At 41.7% G+C, this 23,776-nt stretch overlaps 1 pseudogene; it reads right to left on the reverse strand.

Annotated features, from left to right (window-relative positions):
* Positions 1-12,291: 12,291 nt before the first annotated feature.
* Positions 12,292-23,541, reverse strand: LOC114640206 (annotated as a pseudogene).
* Positions 23,542-23,776: the final 235 nt, after the last annotated feature.

The raw sequence follows: 23,776 nt of genomic DNA on the forward strand, positions 1-23,776 counted from the left end.
CAGGAGCAGGGACTAACTCTGACTCTGTTGCCTGCCTTTGGATTCCTTTCCCCTGACTGGAATGCCTTGAGTAGCCATAATAGAAGAAAATGTGCCTAGTCCTACTACAATTTGATATGCCAAGGTGGGTTATCATCCATGGGAGTCTTCCCATTTTCTAGGGAGGGAGGGGGGGCTGGAGGATAGAGGAGGGGAATTGAGATCAGGATGTAAAGTTAATTCATTAGGTAGGTAGGTAGGTAGGTAGGTAGGTAGGTAGGTAGGTAGTTTGAAAAAAATGTCTGAATGAAAGTCTGGCCCTTAGTTGGTGTCTGGTCTAAAAAATAACAAAATGTTTCATTGGCATTCTCCCCAAAATAAAATGCTTAAAAGGGTCATTGGGATGGTAAGAATCAAGTCTAAGAAGTGGTGGGACTAGAAAGCAGCCAGTACCTTCAGCATCTACAGAAGACAGAAAAGCAACAGAAGGGCTGTGGATCCTGAGTCACTCAGCTACCTAATCACTCAGTAATAGTCAGATGGTTGGAGTGCTTTGCTCTACACAGACAGAAGCCATGGGGAGAAAAGGCAGACTCTTCTAGTGCACTTGATGGGAAGCTTCTGAATCTCTTGGCATTAGACAGCTGTAAACAACAACAGACAACCTGAAGTAACAGCAGGTAGTGCCTCCTAGTGTCACAGCTCTGATGAAAGTCTTAGGCAAGCACACCAGGTCTCTTAACCATACAGTGACAAGTGTGACAGCTTTTATGTAGGCCTAGGAAGTCAGCTCTTGATAGTTTTATAGTGCCAAGGCCCGGGGTGTCTTAAGAAATTTGGCCTATGTATTAATCAGGGCTCTCTAGAGTAACAGAGCTAGAGGTGGGGGGTCCGGGGGAGAGAAGGAGAGAAGGCAGGAAGGGAGGGAGACTGTGTTTGTGTTTGTGCACGTACACTCATGCACACATTTGTTTATTAGAATGGCCTACAGGCTATGGTTCAAGTAGTCCAACAATAGATGTCTTCCAACAAAAAGGCCAAGGATCCAGTAGTTGTTCAGTCCATGAAACTGGATGTGCTGGGAGTCCCAATCTGGTGCTGGAGTCTTAGAAAGCTGCTGGGCTTAAGGCTATGTTAGAATCCTGAGAAGTAGGTTCTAATACCAGTGAAGGAATGACTCAGCAACAGGACAGATGAACTTGCTAGTAGTGTAGGCAAAGGCAAGCCAGAAAAATGCAAAAGCTTCCTTCTTCCTTGTCCATTTTATATAAGTTATCATCAGAAGATGTGACCAAGATCCGGGGTAGATCTTCCCACTTCAAATGATCTAGTCAAGAAAAGTCAACAATGTGCCCAGTTACATGGGTTTCGGTTGATTCCAGATGTAGTTGACAGCCAAGATTAGCCATCATAGCCCTTTAGGCTATGATTACCATGGCCATCTCTGCTACAGCTCTGCTGTTGGCTCCTTCTTCCACCACTGCTTTGTTATACTGTTTTTGTTGTTTTGTTTGGCCACTCCTGCAACTCCACTGTTGCAGCTGTAAAGGCCTCCAGCAGTTCCAACAGCTCTCTCCTGGAGTTGTTCAAGCCTTGGCCAGCCACTGTACCACTTCTGTGGCTCAGTCTGCCTGTCACTCTCCACTGTTTATCTGCCTCTCCAGTTGTAAAGCTGCTGGCCTCTCTGAGATCACACCACTTTGCAGCTTATCCTGTCAACTGTTCAATGTTAGTGCTGAAGCTACTCAGCTGTTGCCACTGCCTTCTCTTTCTCTTTCTTTTTCTGTGGTTGTTGCTGATATGGGATAAGTCAAGATTTATTGTATGTTATGCATATGAGTGTATTTCTTGAATGTATGTATAAGCACTGTGTGCATGTCTTGTGCCTGCAGAGGCCAGAAAAGTGTGCCAGATCCCCTGGAACTGGAATCACATACGGTTGTAAGCTGCTATATAGGTGCTGAGAACTGAACTTGAAGTCCTCTGCAAGAGCAACAAGTGCTCTTTAACCACTGAGCCACCTCCTCAACCATTCATCACAATCCAGCAAGTCTTTGACACTCTTAACAAAGTGTTAGCTTTTCCTCGGTGTCAGTTATTGTAATTTTCATTCCTTTAAGATCTCACCCATGAAGTCCATGTTTCTAATAAAATTCAGCTCACGATGACATATGCATTCTCCAAAACAAACATATGTTTTACACAATTCTCTTGTCTTTTCCAGCATCCAATCTATATTGCTACCCAAGTCTCACTAAGTTCCTCTAGAGCTTTTATGTCGTGTGCCTCACCACCTTTCCCGTGTCTACCCAAATGGTACCCAATTCCAAAACCTGAGCCAGGATATTCTGTTAGTTTCCTGGGGCTTCCAAAACAAGGTACTATACCACAAACTGAATGGCCTTTTTAAAAAATTAAAAATGTATTACCCTACAGTTCTAGAAACAGAAGTTCAAGTGTCAGCAAAGCCATCCCTCCACTCCTCAGAAAGCTTGAGGGAAGGAAGGAACATTCCTTTCTTCTTCTAACACCTATGGCTCAGCAGCAGGCTTTCATGACCCCTGGCTTTTGGTCACAGCACTCCAAGTGCTGCCTCTACTGTCAAATCATATTCTCCCTGTGTGTTTATATTCGAATGTCTCTTTTCCTACAAGAACACAAGTTATTGGTTGGAATTTTCATTTCATTTATTCACTTCTTAAAAGGCCTTATTTCCAAATAAAGTCATAGTACCAAGTGCCAGGCTTAGAATTTTAAAGCATCTTTGGGAAGTCAAAAATTCATAAGACACTTACAAGGATAAAATCTAATTAACCTAAGTTTTGGCCATTAATTTTCTGTTGCCTTTCCTGTTGTTACCTGTTTGTTTGCTTCCTTGCTTGCTTGGTTTTGAGACAAAATCTCACGACATACACTCCAATGCCCTGGGGACCATATGCAGACCAGACTGGCATTGAACTGTAGTGATCCTCTTTTCTCATACTCCTGAGTGCTAAGGTTACAGACATGTGCCATCACACTCAGCTGGCAATAAGTTTGTCTACTTTATTAAATTAAAAACACTTCCATTTTTTAAAGACTTGCTGAAAATAAAGCGATAAAAGACCCAAAGAAAATACTTACAGAGCAGATAACTGATCATTATAATACAAAAGTTACAAAGGATTCTTAACATTAAGCAAGAAAACAAACCAATTTAAAATAATTAAAAAACAAACTGATAACTTGACAAAGAAACAAACAGATGTCTAATATGTTTCACATTCTATATTATTGAGTAATTAACTAATTAAAACCAAGTACTACTACTTATCTGTGATAGTGGGTATTTAACAATACCAAACACTAGTGAGAATGCAGGAGTAAGTCACTGTTGGTGGAAAGGGAATATGGTGTAGTTACTCTGATAGACAGTGTTAGTATATCCTTACAGAGCTAAACACAGTATTATATACAGTGAGATTCAGTAATCCTTCACTGGAGTTTTCAATATTTGTAGCTATTTTATTCATAATCATCAACAACTAGAAACAACTAAGATATGCTTCAGCATGTGAATGGATATTCTGTGGTGTGTCCATCAAAGGAGTATTACTGAATAACAAACAAATGAGCTACTAAGTTCTTGGCTACTAAGAACTTAAAATGGGAATCGTGTGACTGAGAAATTAATTTTTATTAAAATTCCATTTAAATCAACTGACACCACAGTAGCTGTGTGGCTGGTGGTCACTGACAGATAAAATACTGCACTCACACTACTAAACAAATGAGAATGGATGGCGGGGGGGGGGGAAGAGACAGAGAGGGAGAAGGGAGAGCAGGAAAGGATGAAGATAGAAACAACCAAAAACCAGAAAAGAAAAGGAAAGAAAAGAAAAGAAAAGAAAAGAAAAGAAAAGAAAAAAGGGACTTCATTATAGCCCTTGCCAGTGTCATTTAGACAAATTGATATATCTTATAAACAGCCCTATAACAGATTTGTAATATGAAGAGCAAAGACTATATCCAGAAAGACACAGAGTCCTGATGCTCACTCAAAGAAACTGACACAGGAAAACAACCAGCCCATGTGCTTTCCAGCTGAGCTCTATCAGACCTGGAGAACAGGAACAATTTAAATCAAATGTCCCACAAAGTGAAAGAGGAGACAACCACAATTAACTTTATGAGACCACTATTAACTTTGATATAAAAACCAAAGACCTATCTTTACAAACCAGTGTCTATCATGAATACAGATGTAAAAAGTACTCAACAAAAGAGCATCAAGTAGAATCAATATATTACTCTATTACTTGAATTTCCTTCATAAATGTTCCATAGTTTTGAGAATTCAGTATTACAGAACTTCATTAAACACATCTATATTTTTTTCATGCCATTGTAAATGATCATTATGTTCGAACTTTTCAGTTGTTCACCTCTAGCATAGAAATACAAAACTGACCTCACATCTTGTGTCTTTGTTAAAGCCATTCACTATTTCTAATAGCCTTTTTGTAGATTCCTTGGGATTTCGTCTATCATCATGACCACAAATACATTTTCAAATCTTTTTAAAAATCTACATGTTTTTATATCTTTTCTACCCTACTGCATGACTAGAAATTTATATTATTATTATCAGGCCCTTTGTAATTTTTCACACTTCCTCCCTCCTCAACTAGCACAAGTCTGTATTGCTTACAAGCAGTTTTCTCACTCTTTGCATCTACTTTTAGCATACTCGTGCAGTTCTAACCATCAGAGAGATTCGATGTTTCATGTAAGGCCTTATAGGTGTCCACTCTGAGGTTTCCTTACCATGAACAGGAATGGTCAAACATACCATCTACATGCCATGGCGTGGGTGTAAGGACAGACACACACCTAAGCATAAAAGAACTAAACGGTAGAAAGAATTCACATGGGGCCAACTAAACTGAGTGACAGGTGCCAAGACGGTGGGAACAGGACAGTATTTTCAACAAATAGTGATGAAAAACTGGACATCTGTATGCAAAATTATGGATTTCACCCAATTCTCATACTACATATAAAAATTAACACAAATTGATCACATAACAAACCTAACCTCATAAAGCTGGCAGATAAAAACCTACAGGAAGCCAAGAAATATGACACAGACCTGTCTGTCAACCCAGCACCTGAGAAGCGGAGACAGGAAGACCATGAATACGTTCAAGATCAGTCTGGACTACATGAGACTTCGTCTAAAACAAAAACATAACCTAGTGGACAATAAGCCAGTATAGATGGAAATTAAACCATCACAAACGTGCACAGTAGACAGGTGAGATGGTCCAGTGTGTGGAGATGCATGCCCATCAAATCTGGTAACCTGAGTGGAAGGGGACATTTGACTCCACAAGGCTGTCTTCTGGCTTTCATGCATGTGTGTGACATGTGTACATATTAACTCCCTTCAATGATAATAAGCAAAATCTTTCTTAGAGGTGCATAGTGCATAGTCTGATGGCCATCTCATGAACATAATACTACAATCAGATAAAGAGCTTTGTTAAGTCCCAGTGTCCAGCCATCACAGAGTAACACAATCAGCATATTTGAGAATGAGATTCCAACATTGGTTGTTTTTAAAGTTCCCTCAGTTTACCCCAGAGTGAGCTCCAATTTGAGAAGCACTGAAGAAATGAATCTAGGCTTAGTAACTGCTGATAACAAGACATAAAAACATATGCAATTAATTAACCCTTTCTCAGCCTCAGGATTGCCATCTAAATTATAGAAAAAATATACAGTCTCCCAGAGTTGGTATAAGACTAATATTATATATAAAGCTCCTGATAAATGTTAATTCTCTGACCCAGGGAAAACCTGATCAAATCTCCATTGCTTAGTGTGAGGAATGCAAATTCAATCATCAATTCTTCCCATTTTCAGTTATTTGATTATTATATTGATGTTCAGAAATGTTATTGTTCCCCTTCCTAATACCATGCCACTTGAAGCTATGCCTATTTTTAAAATTCCTTCTATGGAAGGAAATATGGCTGATTATGTCAGTGATCTTCAAACCTAGACGCAATGGAAAATCAACCAGAGAACATTTTAAAATCGCCAATGTCCAAACCCTACTCGAGTCATCCTAGCCAAGTAAAACTGAATCCCCAGGTAGAGCACCAGAATGTTGGCAGTTTGACTGAAAAACGATTATGAAGCAGAGTCATGACTGAAAAGCACTGCTTTACACTAACGAGATCCCAAACGAACTGCATATCTAAGTCACTCATGGAATTCTTTAAAACTTGATAGATCCCAGAACCTTACTACGATTCTGAATTTGAGAAAATGGAGCACTTTATCCCACAAATGTCCATACAACTCTCACTGCAGACTTACTGGGTCACTACTTTGAAGCATGCATTTACTTTCTCTATCACTGTCTATAAGCAAAGATCATTTAGAATTTCCACTCGTCCCAAATTCCAAGCCCGTCCAGTTGCTTTCAGTCAGTAACAAATGCATTCCATTTGTTAACCTCTTCATACAGTATACAGTATATAGTATACAGTATAAAATATACAGTAACCCTCTTACAGATTTTGCTTTTGGGTCTCTTATGTACAGCCAAATAGCCTACCTCATTTACCATGCACCTAGCACGGCTGTACCTAGCATTGACTGTGTAGATCTACCAATCTTTGTAACCAAACATCTTTAATGGTCTGCCAGTTTAAGACATCCCTTCCCCCCCAAAAATGGACTCAGACCCCAAGCTTTCTGTAGCAGGCAATACCAGAACTAATGAAAGGTGCCCCACTGATGAGGTTCCTATGTCCAGAGGAAATGTAAGTTATTTTTTGCACCTATAAGCAAACTGATATCCTTTTATTTTCCTCATACAGACAATACAACCAGAAGGGTTTTGGAAAAAGCAAGCCCCAAGGGAGAAGAAATAATGCAGTGCCTGAATTCTAAGAAAACACAATGGTTAGATGATTTTAATGGAAATAATCAACAAGTAAAAATACTTCTATGAAGTCATCACATTAAGTCCTTTGATCCTTACAATAACCTTATCAGGCAACTACTAAAAGAAACAGTAGTTGAATGATCTGTTCACAGTTACATAATAAGGCAGCACAGGGCGCAGCTAATCTGGCTTTGGAGTCAAATATTTTAAGTATTCCACTGAAGTTATGGAAGAGTTATGGCTGAGCAGTTGGAAAAAATACAGATAAAGTTTACCACAAAAACTAGAAACTGGAGCTCAGGCAGTATCAGCCATGACTGTATCTTAATACTGCCCAAGTGGTCAGGGAGGGATGTTTTTCACCTGGTGATACTGGAGCTGTAGATTTTGTAACTGTGGGTAAATTAGATCCAATATGAAATATAGCAATTAAAATATTTTTCAAAAAGTCTTAGTAATTGTCACTGTAATGAACTCCCAACCCGCCCAGGGTGATAGCTCCCAACACAAGCAGCCGGAATGTCAAAGCTTCATAAATACAACTGAACTAGGAGCAGATGCCTAAAGACAGCTGTAAGCGTCAGTGAGATCCGGTTTAACTGAAGAATGTGCCAAAGGAGAAGATCCTCTCCATTGGTAAATGTCCCCTCTCTTAGACACATTTGCAAAAACAGAAAAAGCAAGCAAACTGAGAACTCAAAGAGAGGTTCTATTATAATATGCCTGATATCATATGACTGGTGGCAATGACTGATGCTTTTCATGAATCTAATTCATTTAATCTCTGTGTAACCTTCCCAAGATTGAATACATGCAGAAAAAAAAATCATAAAACAACACTGGCTGGCCTCACAAACCCTTGATTACAGACAAGCGATTAACACTGCAGCAACTCAATTCTGTTTCCTGTTTTCTTTCCCATTCCACAGAAGGACTGTTACTGAGTTCTCCCCCAGCAATGTTTTTTCCTATCCCACACCAGCCTTCACCCCTGACACACTATTACCAACCTGATCTGTACTTTCGGTCTGTTTCCCTTCTACCTGGCAGTTGTGTAGAACTTAGTCTGCCATGAAGCTCCTGTCAGATTTTCAAGGACTTCCTCGGGCAAAATTTTATCTGTATCTTTCCTATGATCTCAATTACATTAGCATATGGACAAATTCTAGTTTCTCCTACAAAAAAAAATTCAATTTGACCAAAAGACCTCTCTTTCTTATACACTAAAGCTGTGTTTAATTAAAATGATTACAATATTCCAAGTTGTCAAAAAACATTTGGGGGTGAATTTTGTTCCCATTTGGCCTTGGTGTTTAGTTTGAGGTTGTTTTGAGGCAGGCTAGACAAGCCTGAAACTATCTTGTCTCAGCCTGCTTCACAAATACCTCACATGATAGCATTCACCACGAGCTTCCCCTCTTACTTATTTGATGCTCCCCTCTGTATGGAGCTCTCAATTCCATCCAGTTCCTTACATGCCATACATATGGTAATAACTAAAACTGTTAACCCTAGCCCTAACGTCCTCCCCGGCTTTAGAACCAAATACACACTAGTCTGTATGACTTCAAGTTAAATTAGATCTCAGTCTTAAAACCCACTAGGGGATTGAGACAGATGAATAAAAAACAAAGAAACATGGTACGTGCGAGGTTCACTGTCAAGTTCTTCCCAAGTACGTTCTTTGTGTGCTATATAAACAGGTTATCTCAAACTCAACATCAAAAGCCACTTCTAACCGGAAAATGCTACTCCTCTCACCCAGCTTTCCTTGATTTTGATTCAACCTTGACTTGTTACCGCCCTCTTGGATATGAAGGTCAGGGAGTTTGCTTATTTCTTTTCTCTACGTCTAGCTTCTAGAACATTTGATGGGTACACTTTCCCCAACAGTTACCGGTTAATTAATCTTCTTTCTAGACACCACAGGCCTCACTGGCTCGAGTGTCCATGGCGCCCTTGGCCTCCAAACTTCTGGGTCATCAAAGTCTGGTCCAGAGCAGCTTACCACCAATCCTATCTGAAGCACGCATCACAGCAGGATTCCCAAACCTTCCGCTACCACACACCAGGGTTGGCGGTCCCACACTTGTCACCCCAGCACCAGTCACCCTGAGGCTAGGCCAAGTCCAGCCCTCCCGCCCCCATGGTCGGGCTCATTCCACAGGCCACAGAGAGCCTCGGAGTCCAGCCGGTGCTCGAGGCCTCCACGCACCAATAGCCCTGAGACACAGGGGAAGGGCTCCCCCTCACGTCTCAGCACCCCTGACCCGGCCCACCTTTCCTCACCTGGGCCTGTAGGCCTCGGGCCCCCAACCGCCTCACCAGGAGGTCCGCGCCAGAGCCTCGATGTGTCCAATCCCGGAGTCTGCCGCGAGCCTGCGCACTGCTGTCCTATACGGAGCTTGCATAAACCTTACCAGAGCTGACAGTGCTTCCCCCTGCTGGTCTTCCGCGGAACTTCAGCGCCCACTGTGGGTCCAGTTGTTAAGTTCCCTGCAACCTATCCTTTTCCCTCTCGGGCCAGACTTATAAAACCAATTGTTAGTGAGAGCAGTCTCTAAACCTCCCACTGAATCCCAAGGAGGTGAGATGGGGACCCCCTCCTTCTATAGTTTAAGATCAGAGCAACGCAGATAGGTTAGTACAACAGGAACTCAATTGATCGCATCAGTTGAGACAGTTTCAGCTAGAGTGATCAAAGTACAAGAACTCAAGATGTAGACATTGCCTGAAAGTGTGAAGCTAGAATAACTCGTCTTGACAAGAATAACTCTGTCCATTTAGTCCAATTCCCTTGAAATTATGACAAGATGTGTATGCTGCACTGAACCACGACTCTTCATGCTTGTCCAAGAAGAAGGTCACACGTTTGAGCTGCCATGTAGCTTAACAGCAAGAACCACCCTTTGTCCAGATACGGAGCAGTGAGTTTCTAGATCCGGGCTTCAGGGATGGGAGATACCCTCTCTTCTTTGGAAACCTTTCTAAACTTTGTGTTTCACCGTCAGTAGCGTGAAGCATCTTACCGATTTGGCCATAAGCAAAGTCATCACTTTGCTTCCAGAGAACAGATCACATCAACAAACATTCCCATTTTTGTCTCAGTGTTTCAAAGGAGACGCATGATGGATGTTGGTTAAGACAAGGGACAGAAGCATTAAGCCACAGTTCCTCTGTGCTTACACTCCCATCTTCCCTTTCTGCTTCTCTCTAAACAATGGGCCCATCCCTATCTCCCCTTGATCCTGCTGAAAGTAGGGCTAGATGCTTTCATGGGCCAGACAGTGATCCCAAAACAGAGGCTGGAAACCTGGTTACCAAGGTTCCTCTTCTCATTGACCCAGAACTTAACCTCACAGGCTTCCTACTACATCCCCAGCCCCTTGCTCCATAACGCAGATCTGGTCCTACGCTACAGTCAACCAGCCTGGGTCTCAGCTTTGCCTGTCTGGTTTCATTCTTCCACATCCCTGTTCAACTTGGCAGACAAATATATCTAGTGGTCCTGGGCCTGCTGTTCCTCAGATCCCAACAGCCTATTACTTTTGATACTATAAGAAAATACCTGAGGCTGAGTACAGTAGACTCCACCCACAGGAATACTTTTCAAGAGCCCCTGTAGATGCCTAAAATCACAAATGGTACCAGGCCCTGTATATACTCTTCTTTCTACATATACATAAACATTAAGAAGCTTAGTTTATAAATAAAACATAGTAAAATATACTTGACAATATTCATAATAAAGTCGAAATTTTAAAATAATTTATTGTAATAAAACTACCATTATTCTACTGTTACATGATTAAATATGTTATTAGAACAAAGTACTGAAATATCATGAAAGTCTCTCTAAAAACCAAGAAGGCCACTAACTGACCAATGGGTAGGTAGCATATGCTACATGGATACAGTTGATAGAATTATAATACTAAACCTATAAATTATTTGAGAAGATTTTCTGTTAAACATTTTTGGACCACAGTTGATCACAGGTAACTAAATTTAAAAAAAAATCGAAACTGAATAGCGAGGGGGTCTCTGTAAATTAAAAAGTGTCTTAGCTAGGGTTTTACTATTGTGAACAGACACTGTAGCCAAGGCAACTCTTATAAGGACAGTATGTGATTGGGGCTGGCTACAGGTCCATAGGCTCAGTCCATTATCATCAAAGTGGGAGCGTGAATCACCCAGGCAAGCATAGCACAGGAAGAGCTCAGAGTTCAACAACTTATTCAGAAAGCAAACAGAAGACTAGCTTCCAGACAGCTAGGACGAGGGTCTTAAAGCCCACTCCCACAGTGACACACTTCCTTCAACAAGGCCACACCTACTCCAACAAGGCCACACTGCCAAAGATTGCCACTCCCTGGGCCAAGCATATTCAAACCACCACATTCTACTCTCTGGCCCCAATAGGCTTGTTTAAACATAATGGTCTATGGGGGCCATACCTAAACATAACATAATGCAAGATACATTTAGATTAACTTTCGAAGTTCCCATAGTCTATAGCAGTCTCAACAATGTTAAAAGTCCAAAGTTCAAAATCTCTTCTGAGATTCATCCATTCACTTAACTGTAATCCCCAAAGCAAGACAGAAAACCAGCTTGACAAACTCCAAACTCTGCATATCCAAGTCAAAGCAGTCTTCAAATCTCAAACTCCTTTTGCATCTTTGTTGACTGCCTCAAACGTCTTTCTCCTGGACTGGTTCCACTCCCTATTGGCAGCTTTCCTCAGCAGGTATCCCACAGCTCTGACATTTTTAGTGTCTTGGGGTCTCTAAGTCATCTTCAATTTACAGCTTCTTGTTCCAATGTCTGGGATCCATACATGATCTTCTGGGCTCCTTCAAAGGGCATAGATCACATCTTCAGCTCTGCTCTCTGTAGAACTCTAGGCTCTGGTTGACTCCACTCCACTGCCACTGATGTTCTTAGTGATCATCCTATGGTACTGCCATCTCCAATACACTGAGATCCACTGCAACCAGGTTTCACCTTTCATAGGCATTGTTCATGATGCCAAGCCTCAACTTCTTTACATGACCCCTTGAGTCCTGGGCTGTCAACGGTAACTGAGGCTGCACCTTCACTAATGGCCCTCCCTGGCTTCTCACAGTGCCAAGCCTCAGCTTCTCTCTATGACCCCTTCATGCTTTCAAAACCAGTACCACCTTGATGATTCTTACACATTACCAAGTCCAGCTGCATCATAAGGTACAGCCTTGACTATCTATGGAACACAGCTTCATTGTGCTTTCAGGAAACACTTTCCAGGTCTCACCTCAGTGATGCTGGTCTCTTCTTTTTTTTCTTATGGTGAAAAAAAAGTGTCTATTTAGAACTAATTATCTGGACTCAGTTTAGATGATCCCAGTCTTGTTGGCAACATCCAGAGCATCATAATCAGGAGCCAAGCGGACATAGGACATATGCCTTCTTCTCTCCATCAGGCCTTATCAAGGTATTGATTTTGGCCACATCAATGTCATAGAGTTACTTCATGGCCTGTTTGATCTGGTGCTTGTTGGCCTTGACATCCACAATGAACACAAGTGTGTTGTTGTCCTCTATTTTCTTCATGGCTGACTCAGTGGTCAGTGGGAATTTGATGATAGCATAGTGGTCAAGCTTGTTTCTCCTTGGTGCACTTTTCCGAGGATATTTTGGCTGCCTCCGGAGCCGCAGTGTCTTGGGCCGCCAGAAGGTGGGTGACGTTCGGATCTTCTTCTTTTTGTGGCTGTGGACACCTTTCAGCACTGCCTTCTTAGCTTTCAAGGCCTTTGCTTTGGCTTCGGCTTTGGGAGGGGCAGGAGCTTCCTTCTTCGCTTTCGGTGCAATCTTGGCAGAAAAAAAAAAAAAAACGATGCTAGTCTCTTCTTAATCACCACTAATTTCTTAGCTCCAGCTAACCAGCATCAGCTGTCCCAGTAGTCTTGTTCTCTTCTTGATTATAAAACCAGAGACAAACGCCAAAGCTGCCCAGTTCTGCTGCTTGCAGGAACTGGAACGTGACCCACTTGTTCTATTGCATTATCATTAGCTTTCTCTTTTCCAACTCCCTCACTGCCTAAGCTTGGCTGTCCTGGATCTTGCTCCATAGACTGACTTTGAACTCAGAGATCTATATGCTTGTCTCCTAAGCACTAGAATTAAAGATGTGGTCCACCAAGCCTGGATTTAAGTTTTTCTTCACCTAAAACTTGTTCTGTTCTAGGCTGGCCTTGAACTCAGAGATATGCTTGTCTTTGCCTTGTGGGATTAAAGACTTGTACTAACATGGCTGGAACTAAATTTAGCTGAGTGGAATCTTACCCCAAGGTCACTTCTCCCTTAATTCTATTTAATGTCCTTGAACACAGGATTCAGCTCCATTTCACTTCCTGGTATCCCTACTACTCAAACTATATATATTGTATTTTTCCTTTCTCAGCTTACTACATTTGTTCAAAATGTTCTTCATCAGACTTAACCAGAGAACAAAGTCTCTGTTGGGATTTTTTTTTGAGACTTCCTTTGTTGATGCAATTAATATAAATCTTTTTACCTTAGCTTTAGCCAGTCTCTTCAGACAATGGCAAAAAAGCAGCCATGTTCTTCACCAAAATATCACAAAAACAGTCTCTTAGCCACATATTAAAGTTCTTCTCTACTGAAACCTCTTGGGCCAGCAGGCCTACACAGTTCAAATCACCCTCAACACCACTGTCTTCCAGATTCCTAATAGGTTGGCCCATTAAGCCCCACTTAAAGCATTCTATGGCTTTCCAAATCCAAAGTCCCCAAATCCACAGTCTTCCAAACAAAAGCATGGTCAGGCAATAGTATTGCTATCACAGCAATACCCTAGTCCCTGGTACTAGGGTATTACCACCGTGAACAGACAACATGACCACAGCAACTCTTATAAGGACAACATTTAATTGGGGCTGGCTTACAGGTTCAGAGGTTCAGTCCATTATCATCAAGGCAGGAACATGGCAGCATCCAGGTAGGCATGATACAGGAGGAGCTGAGAGTTCTACATCTTTGTCTATAGGCTGCTAGCAGAATACTGACTGGCAGGCAGCTAGAAGTAGAGTCTTAAAGCCCACACCCACGTTGATACACTTATTCCAACAAGGCCACACCTCCAAATAGTGCCACACACTCACGAACGAACTGACTTACAGATTCAGTCCATTATCATCAAGATGGGAACATGACAGTGTCCAGGCAGACTGGGTGCAGGAGGAGCTGACAGTTCTACATCTTCATCTCAAGGCCACTAGTAGAAGACTGGCTTCTAGACATATAGGATGAGAGTCTTAAAGCACATGTCCACCATGACACACTCCTCCCAACAAAGCAGTACTTCCTAAAAGTGTCACTCCCTAGGCCAACATACTCAAACTACCAGTGTGTGTGTGTGTGTGTGTGTGTGTGTGTGTGTGTGTGTGTGTGTGTATGTAAGGGGGGGATGAGAATCAAGGCAGGCTAGGCTACATACTGAATCCCAGACCAGTGTGGGAGCCTGTCAAAGGAGAAGAAATGGGAAAAGAGAAACAGTGACAGAAACAGAATAAATCCCTTGAGTAACATTTACCCTCTACAGCACCCCTGGTGCAGGCCTCTGCTTGTCTGCTCAGTTTATTTTGGGATGGAATTCTTCACAGCCAGCACTAAATACGAGTTGATGAGAACCATGAGCTTTAAAGAAGCTGTGTGGCCTCTCTGCGTGCTGCTTTCTTCCTGACCCGGCTTTGAGACACTTGCCATAAAAGACTCTATAAAAATAAATTGAGCGAAGTCTAATCCCAATAAAAGTCCCAGCGGAGACTGAAAACTATTTTATTTAAAGAACAGAAGGACATACACTTACCTCGCCATGGATTTCTGGATGCCTAGTCCCTGAGCCTGGCAGATGGCAGTTACCCCATGAATATAAAATGACTGTTCCATTAGGTGGTGACTAACCCATCTACAGCTTCAATGTACCCAACCATAGGCTTTGCTTGGAGAGTCACATGAGGACTTACCACAAACTCTTGCATATACACACTCAGTTCTACATATTAACTATAAAATAATAGTGTGGCAGAAAGCTAAACGCACACGGCCAGGTCTTTACAGACAAGCTGGACTCTGGGCTTTCAGCCCTATGAGTTACCACTCGGTCAGAGCCAAGTCTTGTGCTTTATAGAGGGATACCGATGTTGCCAATTTATTGTCTCTTATTACTTGAACTTAATAGAATACAACTTCTTGGTGTTTTTCCAGTATCATTCAAACTTGTCCCAGTGTCTTTTTTCACTGAGCTCTTGCCTGTAAAATCTTGGGCTGGTCCACAATGTAGAGCATCCAGAACAGAACAGACAGAGTGAGCCTTACAAATTGCTAGGCCCCATTCTGTATCCCTGCCTGGGTGAAAGGGAGCTCTGTAGTTGCCTCCTTTCTCCCACCAGACACAGGTTCTGGCCCCTCTGCAGTTGGCATTCTCAGTAAAGAGCTGTCCAGCAGGTATTTAAGCTGAGTAAAAGATACTCACTGGTTTCTCAGGGATCCTCCTGCAGGAAATGACCACATCCAGTTCATTGCCAATGTGAAGGCACATGACCTCCACCCACTGTAGTAATTACTCACCATGAAGTCTCCAGAAGCCACTGCAGGGCAGGACTCCTAGATAGTTGGCTCAGAAGTTCAGTTATATAGTTCCAAAGACTCGGATTCTCTCCATCTTCCTGCTCTGGCCTCCATAACACTGACTTCATTTGGCTGACTCTTAAGATTAGTTCCACTCTTTGGGTCCTGGGAAGGCCATCAGAATCTACCCAGTGGGGTGCATAAATAACCTCTTGTAATTTCCTCTATAGATTCATAGAGGAACATTTCTAAAACACCCAACCCCCCAAATACCTATCTGTCCCCTCAATTAAATGCATTGGTTCATTCTATCACCACCAAGAAGCATTTCTCCAAAGCCAGCCAGCAAGACATATCCAACAGGAAGAAGGATGTTGAGATGCTAAAAAGGCCATTCACAGTCTATTCTATCCCCAGTCAGTGCACACTGGCATTGAGAGTAGATGCAGAGAGAATTTTGATCCTGCTGATCTTGAACAACTTCTTATCAAAAGGGGGGGTCATGGGTCAGTCAGCCACAGAAGTGTCTTTAAAAAAAAAAAAGCAGAGGACTCAAAGCATCCATCACTCCTGCTCCTCCAATGGCCCTCAGTTGTGCCTACTTATCCTCAGACCCACAGTCTCCTGCTGTTGCTCTCCTGTTTATCAGTGTGTGTAGCACATCTATCTTTAGAGTCCTTTCTACACCGTCTCTGATAGATAAAACAACGGTTCATGTTGCTCTGAGGCCTTAGTCATCGTGTTCTCTGCAAAAGAGTCCAACACAACCTCACCTCAATAATGTTCCTCTATGATACTCTGCATCTTGGGAAATCTCAGATTCTAGGTGTGCAGAACCAAATTTATCACCAAGTAGATTATTCTTCAATAGTCCCTGCATTAGTCAGCCTTCTGTTACTGTAACAAAATATCTGATATTATCTTCTTTTAGAAGAGGAAAGGTTTACTTAGACTCTCACTTTGAGAGGTAGTCCATCATCATTTGGTCTGAGTGTATTTGGGTCTGTCTTCCTTGACCCAGTTGTTTCTCAACTCCACAAATCAAATTACTTTCTCCAATGTGAATTCTCTAACAAACAGCAACTGAGAGTTCAAACTTCTTTACTCACAATCCACACCACTCATTGGCTCCTCCTCTACTTTAGCTTGCCACTGCCCCAGGGCCCTAAAACACATGATTCCCCTTCATTCAACCCCTCTGATGGGGGTAGACACTTCTTTTAAATTTAAATGTACCTGTTGTTTATATGTTGACTTCTGTACCATCATTCTGGCACCAAAGCTGTGGTGATAATTCTGTGTCATGTGTTTGCATTTGGTCTCCTCCATAGGAAGCAGGACCCCCATAGGCAATCCATATCCACTTTCATCACCAACTCCTTAGCCTGGCTATGTAGTGAGCGCTCAATAAACATATGTCAAGATGAAATGGAACAAACAGATACTGGTTTTCCAATATTCTTTTGGTTCCTTTTATCTCCATGATTGCATTCTGCAACAGAGCTCATGTAACGGGGAGAGAAAATTGCTTTAGATGTTTTAATTTGTGAAAAACTACTACAAGTACCACAGTGATGTCTCTATGTAGACAGGCTGGTGAGCAGTTGTAGACAGCTCAGATGTAGTCAGTCACTACAGCTGACCAGCTTTGCCCTTGGTCTATATATCTGTAGCTTTTTGCAGGGCCCATTCGGACAGTATTTGAGGGCAACCATGGAGTAGTTCAAGCAGAGTTTGGAATCTCCCCATTTCTTTTAATTAAACTTTTTTTGTTTTGAAATGATTGTATCTTCACAAGCTATTAAAAGAAACAACACGGAGGATTCCTCCATTCAATTTGCCCAAATGGTAGCATCTTACAAACCTGTGTTACAATACCACAATGATGGATGAGTTGTAATCCATCCATCTTGATCAGATCATCTCTGATGTTTTTTATTCATGTGTGCTAAATGACATATAATTTCCTCATCACACAGATGTGCACATTCCCTCTATTACCACAGTCAATGTTACAAGGTAGTTCCATCCTCATGGGGATGATCCCCTGTAGCCATCTCTTAACACATCCCCTTGCACTCTCCTCTCTATCCTCCTTAACTTCTGTCCCCTTTTCTAGAATGTTGTCATTTTAAGAATCTTATCCAAATGGTATCAGACTTGTTCTGTCTTTGGACTGCCTTTTGTCTTACTTAGCATTAAGTCTTTAGAGTTCTATCCACCTGGTTGTGTGTGTTAATGGTCCATTCAATTTTATATGGGTTATCACTATTTGTTTAGTCATTTATTTGTTGAAAGACACAGTTTTTTCTGGTTTGGTGCTATTACAAATAAAGTTTCAATAAATATTTGTAGCCACCTGAGCTGCCTCACGTTCTGGGGGCCACCTTGTAACGGCCTGTTCTGCTGCTCCGGTCTGCGGGTCAGGGCCTACGGAGACGCGAAGAATGGAGACAAGACAAGGAGTCTGATCAAGTCTCTTCAAGTCTCTTTATTGGAAGGAAATCCTGGGTATTTATACCCTTTACCACGTGCCTTGCCCTCGTGGACAAGCACAGCTGAAGGCACTACGTCATGTGCCTTGCAGCATGGATATCACGTGCACCTAGCTAGCAGTGAGGAGACCACATGCACCCAGCAGCGTGGAGACCACGTGCGCCTAGCTAGTGGTGTGGATATAACGTGCGCCTTGCAGCTGGTGGCACTAAACAGCAAGACAAGATATGTGAGAAAAACAAGATGTTTATCAGAGTGTGCTCAGTTGTTGCGGGCTGTTGAAAACAAGTCTCTTGTCAGGGTATATGGCCTGAGATGGCTGCAAAGATGATAGCCGCTTTCAGCTAGGAGTTGGCTCCCAACAAATATTTATATAAACATAAACAATTTTTTCTGGGTTAAACTCTAGTGTGCAATTTCTGAGTCTTGTGGTTATTACATGTTTAATTTTATAGGATGTCTTCAAGGTGTTCCTGGATTAGATGCACTAACTTACAGCCTTAGCAATGTAGAGGCAGTTCAGTGTTTCCCTATCCTCACTAGCTTGGGGTATTGTGTGTATGACTTTATTTTACCATGCACATACATGTGTAAATATATTATAACTTTAGTTTAAGATGCCCTGGTGGCTCATGGAATTCAGCATATTGTCGTTGTTTATATGAATCTGTCTAGCATCTACAGAGAAATGTCTACTAATAACATAACAATTTTCTATTTGGATTTCTTTTTTACTGTTGAGCTTTGAGAGTTCTTTTTGTATCCTAGGTACTAACTCCTTTTTGGGTTTATAGCTTCCTTCTTTTGTGTTGGGGCCTATCTTCAAACCTTTCACCACAGTCCTTACAGGGGAAATGTTTCAACTTTTTCTTTTATAGATTGTCAAATACAAGATGTCTCTGTTAAGTCTCATGTCTCAAGGAGTTTTCTTCTTGTCTAAAACTTTTACCATTTTGGAGTTACATTTAAGTCCATGACTTGTTTTATATAAAATGTGAAGTTTTGAGTAATGTTCATTGCTATCCCCATACTTGTATTAAAAATTATTCTTTCTATATTGAATTTCTTCTTCTGATAAAAAATCATCAGAGAATATCTATTTCTGAGTTCTGCATTCTGTCCCATGGATCTGTGTATATCTACATAGCTATATAGCAACCTTTAAATTCGGGTACAGTGGTTTCTCCCACTTTGTTCTCCTTTTGAAAGAGACTTTATCTATTGTAGAGCCTGTACTTTAATATAAATATCAGAACAAAGTTTCTTCATAGAATTGTATTGTGGACATATAACAAAGTTGATTGAAGAATAAAATTATTGTGCCAGAATTATAATAGGAATTGCTGAGACATACAAAATAATTTGGGGAGACTTTGTTATCTTTACTATGTTGAATGAGTTAGCCCACTTTACATTCTATTGAATGCTGAATATACATGTATTTCAGAAACTCCTGGCACGTATGAGAGCCTTAAAATTAATTTTGGCAAGGACCGAGGATGAGGGGGCAAGACAAATCTGGGTCAGTTGTCCCCATGTCTGGACACATAGACAATCATCTGCTTGGTAAAAGTAGGTCCCTCTGGGCATCATCCAGCTCTAGTGACTCAGGACCTCTAAGGATAAGGCCAGTGAGTGGGTCTTTGTACTGCAAGCATAGTCAAGTCTGTAAGTGTTCCATGTAGAGAAGTATGCAGACAGGTGAAAAGTACCAGGGCTCACCGTTCTCATACTGCCCCTGATATAAAGCAAGATAAAGCTCCAACCAAACCTTAAAGGTGAGTTAACAGGTTCTAATGAAAAAATGGCTCAGCACAGATGTATGTACGGGAACAACAAGGGCCTTGTCCTACAGGGAAGAAGACTCTGTTTATTTGGTTGTGTATCCACTCATTTTTTGTCTGAATATAGAAGAACCAACCAGAGTTCAGCAGATTGGTAAATGTTATTATTTAGTCATTTTATTGCATAGTTAATTAATTCTCTAAAGCTGAGACCTATAAAACTATGCAGCAACATGAGGAGCTGTAACAGTCTGAAACAAGGGCTAATCAGATTGTTTGAAATTTCTTTTCAATAAGCAGCAGAACAAGCCTATATAGTAGAACATGACCTATAATAAGTGAGTGTTCATTTCATTATTAGCTTGTTCCCATTTTCCTGATATGAGACCTTGTCTCTGCTATGTGGTCTCCATTATACAGTGTCTTGCTAATGACTTACACTGTGGCCCAACAGGTCTATTTCTTCTATGTGTTCCACTAGTTTCCATTTTTTAATGATGGCAGCTACATATCAACATCAAGTAATGTTAGCTCTATTGCACTTCACTTTCTTTATGATGAGAATCAGGCATTAGGATCAAAAGAGGGAAAATCATTTAAAAAGAAAACATGACTATTTAGAGCTAAAGGAAGGACCTAAAAAAATCAATGCAGAAAGATATATTCCCTGTGGCTTTGGAGTCAAGCCCTTGACAGATGTTTTCTAGGCCACTCAGACACTTAGATAAGCACAGAGCCCAATGAGGACTCAACAGTTAAACAAGAATGTGGCATCCATCTTGGAAAATGGTGCATCAGTGTGGCAGCCAGACACTTTCTCTGCTCCAGCTTATCTTACTTAGAAAAATTAGTTCCCAATTCCTTTCATGAGGAGAATCCCACCCCATACACACAAACATTTGCTTGACTTAAACTTCAGGACCAAAGAGGAAGTTGTGGCTGTAGCAGGCACAAACTCTAAGAAGTTAGCACTTAATAACTAGCTGAGGAGCTCCATCCCAGCCAATTGTCTTGAAGATGTTTCTTTCAAGATAACAAAATACATTTTCTGGATGAAAATCAGCTGAAGTCTCTTCCACCAAAAGGATGCCCTTGCAGAAACCCTTGGAGTTCTGTCTTAGGAGACTGTCTCGCTGAGTGCGTCCACCTAAAAGAGTAAGCAGCTTTTAGTAGGTCATTCATTGTTTGGATAGAAACCTCTCTAAATCACATAGTTCAATCTTTTTCTTACAATCGCCCTGGACTGTGGGTTGGTGATTTTATTGTTACTGTTGGTGGTGGTATTTGTTTTTGTCTTGTTTTTTTGTTTGTTTATTTGGTTAGTTGGTTGGTTGATTGGTTGGTTGGTTTTTGGTTTGGTTTGGTTTGGTTTGGTTTGGTTTGGTTTGGTTTGGTTTTTGTTCATTTTTTGCTTCACATTTCTAAAAATGTGAGGGAGGAGGTGAAAGAGTAGGAGAGTGAGGGGATGGGGAGTTGTCTTCTCAGAGGATTTTAGTGTTACTGCTCTCTTAGGTGATATTCAATGGAAAGGCTTGTGTGCATCTACTTTACTTGAGGTGAACAAGGGCTGTATATGAAGAGTTATACTCTTCCCCTTGGAGAGTGGGAAGGAGGTTTCAGAGTGAATGTGCATCATTGGCTAAAGCATAAGTACTGAGAATGCTTCATTTGCACGGAAAGGCATTCCAGGAATCTCAGGTACTTGCTGGACAGGTTCTTATTGGAAAAGAAGTTGAACCTGTAGTTTTGCCAAGGACTACGTGACCTTCCTCGGGTAGAGGATGTAGTGGTGTAGCTCCTCAGATGTCAGAAAAGGGAGTACATTTTGCACCGAGCTCAGAGGAGCTTTTCCAACACAGTAGACTGGGACCTTAAATAGCATGGTTTCCCCACACCTCCCACTGAAATGCTTTGTTCTTGTCCCTCTCTCTAGAGGGAGCTGGTGCTGGGAATCCCAGTGGGAATCTCAGAGCATTTCATATGCACTGAAACTTGGGGTCCTTACCTGGATCCCTGTGGGTGCCCACAGATTGTTCAGCCTTCTTTCAATGCTCCCTCACCGAACTCAATTAGATGAGCATTCTCCATATATAACATTCTCCCCGGTGTTTCACAGTTCTGCAAACTTTTATGTCTTCAATTCATGTCAGGCTGTCTGATTCCCTAGAAATGTATGTGAACTGACTTCAAAGCCTCAGAATCCTCCTAGTAATAGGCTGTCTATTTCAGATAAGAATGGGACTTTTAGCATCATATTCAATTTTTAAATGCCCATCTCCTTCTCTGCTTGCCTGCCATTGTCCTTTGAGGCTCCAGTTCAGGCATTTGTGATGGCTAAACATCCTTTTATACAGCCAGGGAAAGGCATTCCAGGCTGGGGCAAAATGGGACCAAAGTGAATAGTGTCTTTTTAACTAGGCCAAAATCTTCCAAAATGAAAGCATGGTAGCTTTTAGTGCATCTTGGAAATAGGAAGAAACTATCAAGGAATGTTTCTTAAATATTCTTCACTTTTTTTCTGTACATTGGATCTGTACACGTGGTAGGACTTTACAAGGGTATTGATTGGTTGCATGCCTGTAGAAACATATCCTCTCCTTACTCCCAATCTGACAGTTTATGATGTACTTACTTCTCTGTCAACTTTGGTTCAAGATCTGCCCTCAGCCTTAAACCCTACTCCCTGCTTCCAGAAGGGGCCCGTACATTAGTAGTTTTTTTATTTTATTTTATTTTATTTTGTCTTGTTTTATTTTATTTTATTTTATTTTATTTTATTTATGTTTTTAGATAGGGTCTCATGTAGCCCAGGATGGCCTCTGACTGTCTATGTAGCTGAGGATGCCCTTGCTTTTCTGATTCTCCTGTCTTTGTACTGGGATTACAAATGTGTGCTACCATGCCTGATGTTCTGATGCGTACACAACCACCATGGCTCTACAAGCAACATCCAGGAACATGATGCCTGGCATATTCTCTGAAACACATGCAGCCCAAGGGTAAGCAGGTGCAGACAAAACTGAAATTAGCCCTTGATGTGCTGATCCCCTAAGAGCTAAAAGAGAAGGTGTGTCTGCCTGTGTGCTGGAGGCAGCACAGGGTACATTTAACATGTGGGCCTAGGAGCAGGGAGAGAAAGGCTTGAATTCTACCTCTGTGCTTTAGTCACTGTAGAGCCCTAGAGAGGCCTTGGATGTGAACCATATGAAACAGCTCCCAATTGGTAAGGTAGTCATTATGGAAAAGGAAACACAGTAAGCACTCAGAAGAAATGGTTCCCAGATGATACTCAAGGCCATGTGAGTCTTGTGAAGCTGTATCCTACACTGAGTGTGATACCCACCTGAGCACCTTATCCCTATCCACGGGCTCATCCAGGTCCTCCCAGTCACTCTCGTTCCCTTGGCATCCTTCTGGAAGTGAAGACTTTCGAAGAGCACCCAAACAGAACTGAGGCAGAGGAATAGTCTCTGAATCTGCCTCAAGACACTCTTCACAGGGCAGCTGGCCTGTGGATGTGGAGTTGAGGGTCAGGTATTCTTCATAGTCCAAGGTGAAAGGAGAGCTTTCAGGTAGAAAGCATGTGGCACCATCAGCAGCATCCCTGTCCAATTTAAGACTGGAAAACAGAAACCCGTGTGTCTTCCAGCCTTCATCAGAAATTCCTGACCCATCCTCTCCTTGCCTCTCAGGACCACCATCATGGTTCATCACCTAAGACCCAGCCAGGTTCAAACATCTGCCAAAGAATGCCCTTGGTACCAGGTTGCAAACAGGAAATATAATATGGTCCCTGAACTGGTGAGATTCCCAAGCTAGTGAAAACAAGAACAGCTCAGAAATATTAGTGTGGGTAATAAGCAGAGGCAACTCAGTGTATTATTCACATTAGCCCATGGGGGAGCCGCTAGAGGGCACAGGACTGCAGGCAAAGCCATGAGCTGGG

The sequence above is a fragment of the Grammomys surdaster genome, unplaced genomic scaffold (genome assembly GCF_004785775.1).
Source record: "Grammomys surdaster isolate TR1022 unplaced genomic scaffold, NIH_TR_1.0 125789, whole genome shotgun sequence".
Lineage (NCBI taxonomy): Eukaryota > Metazoa > Chordata > Mammalia > Rodentia > Muridae > Grammomys > Grammomys surdaster.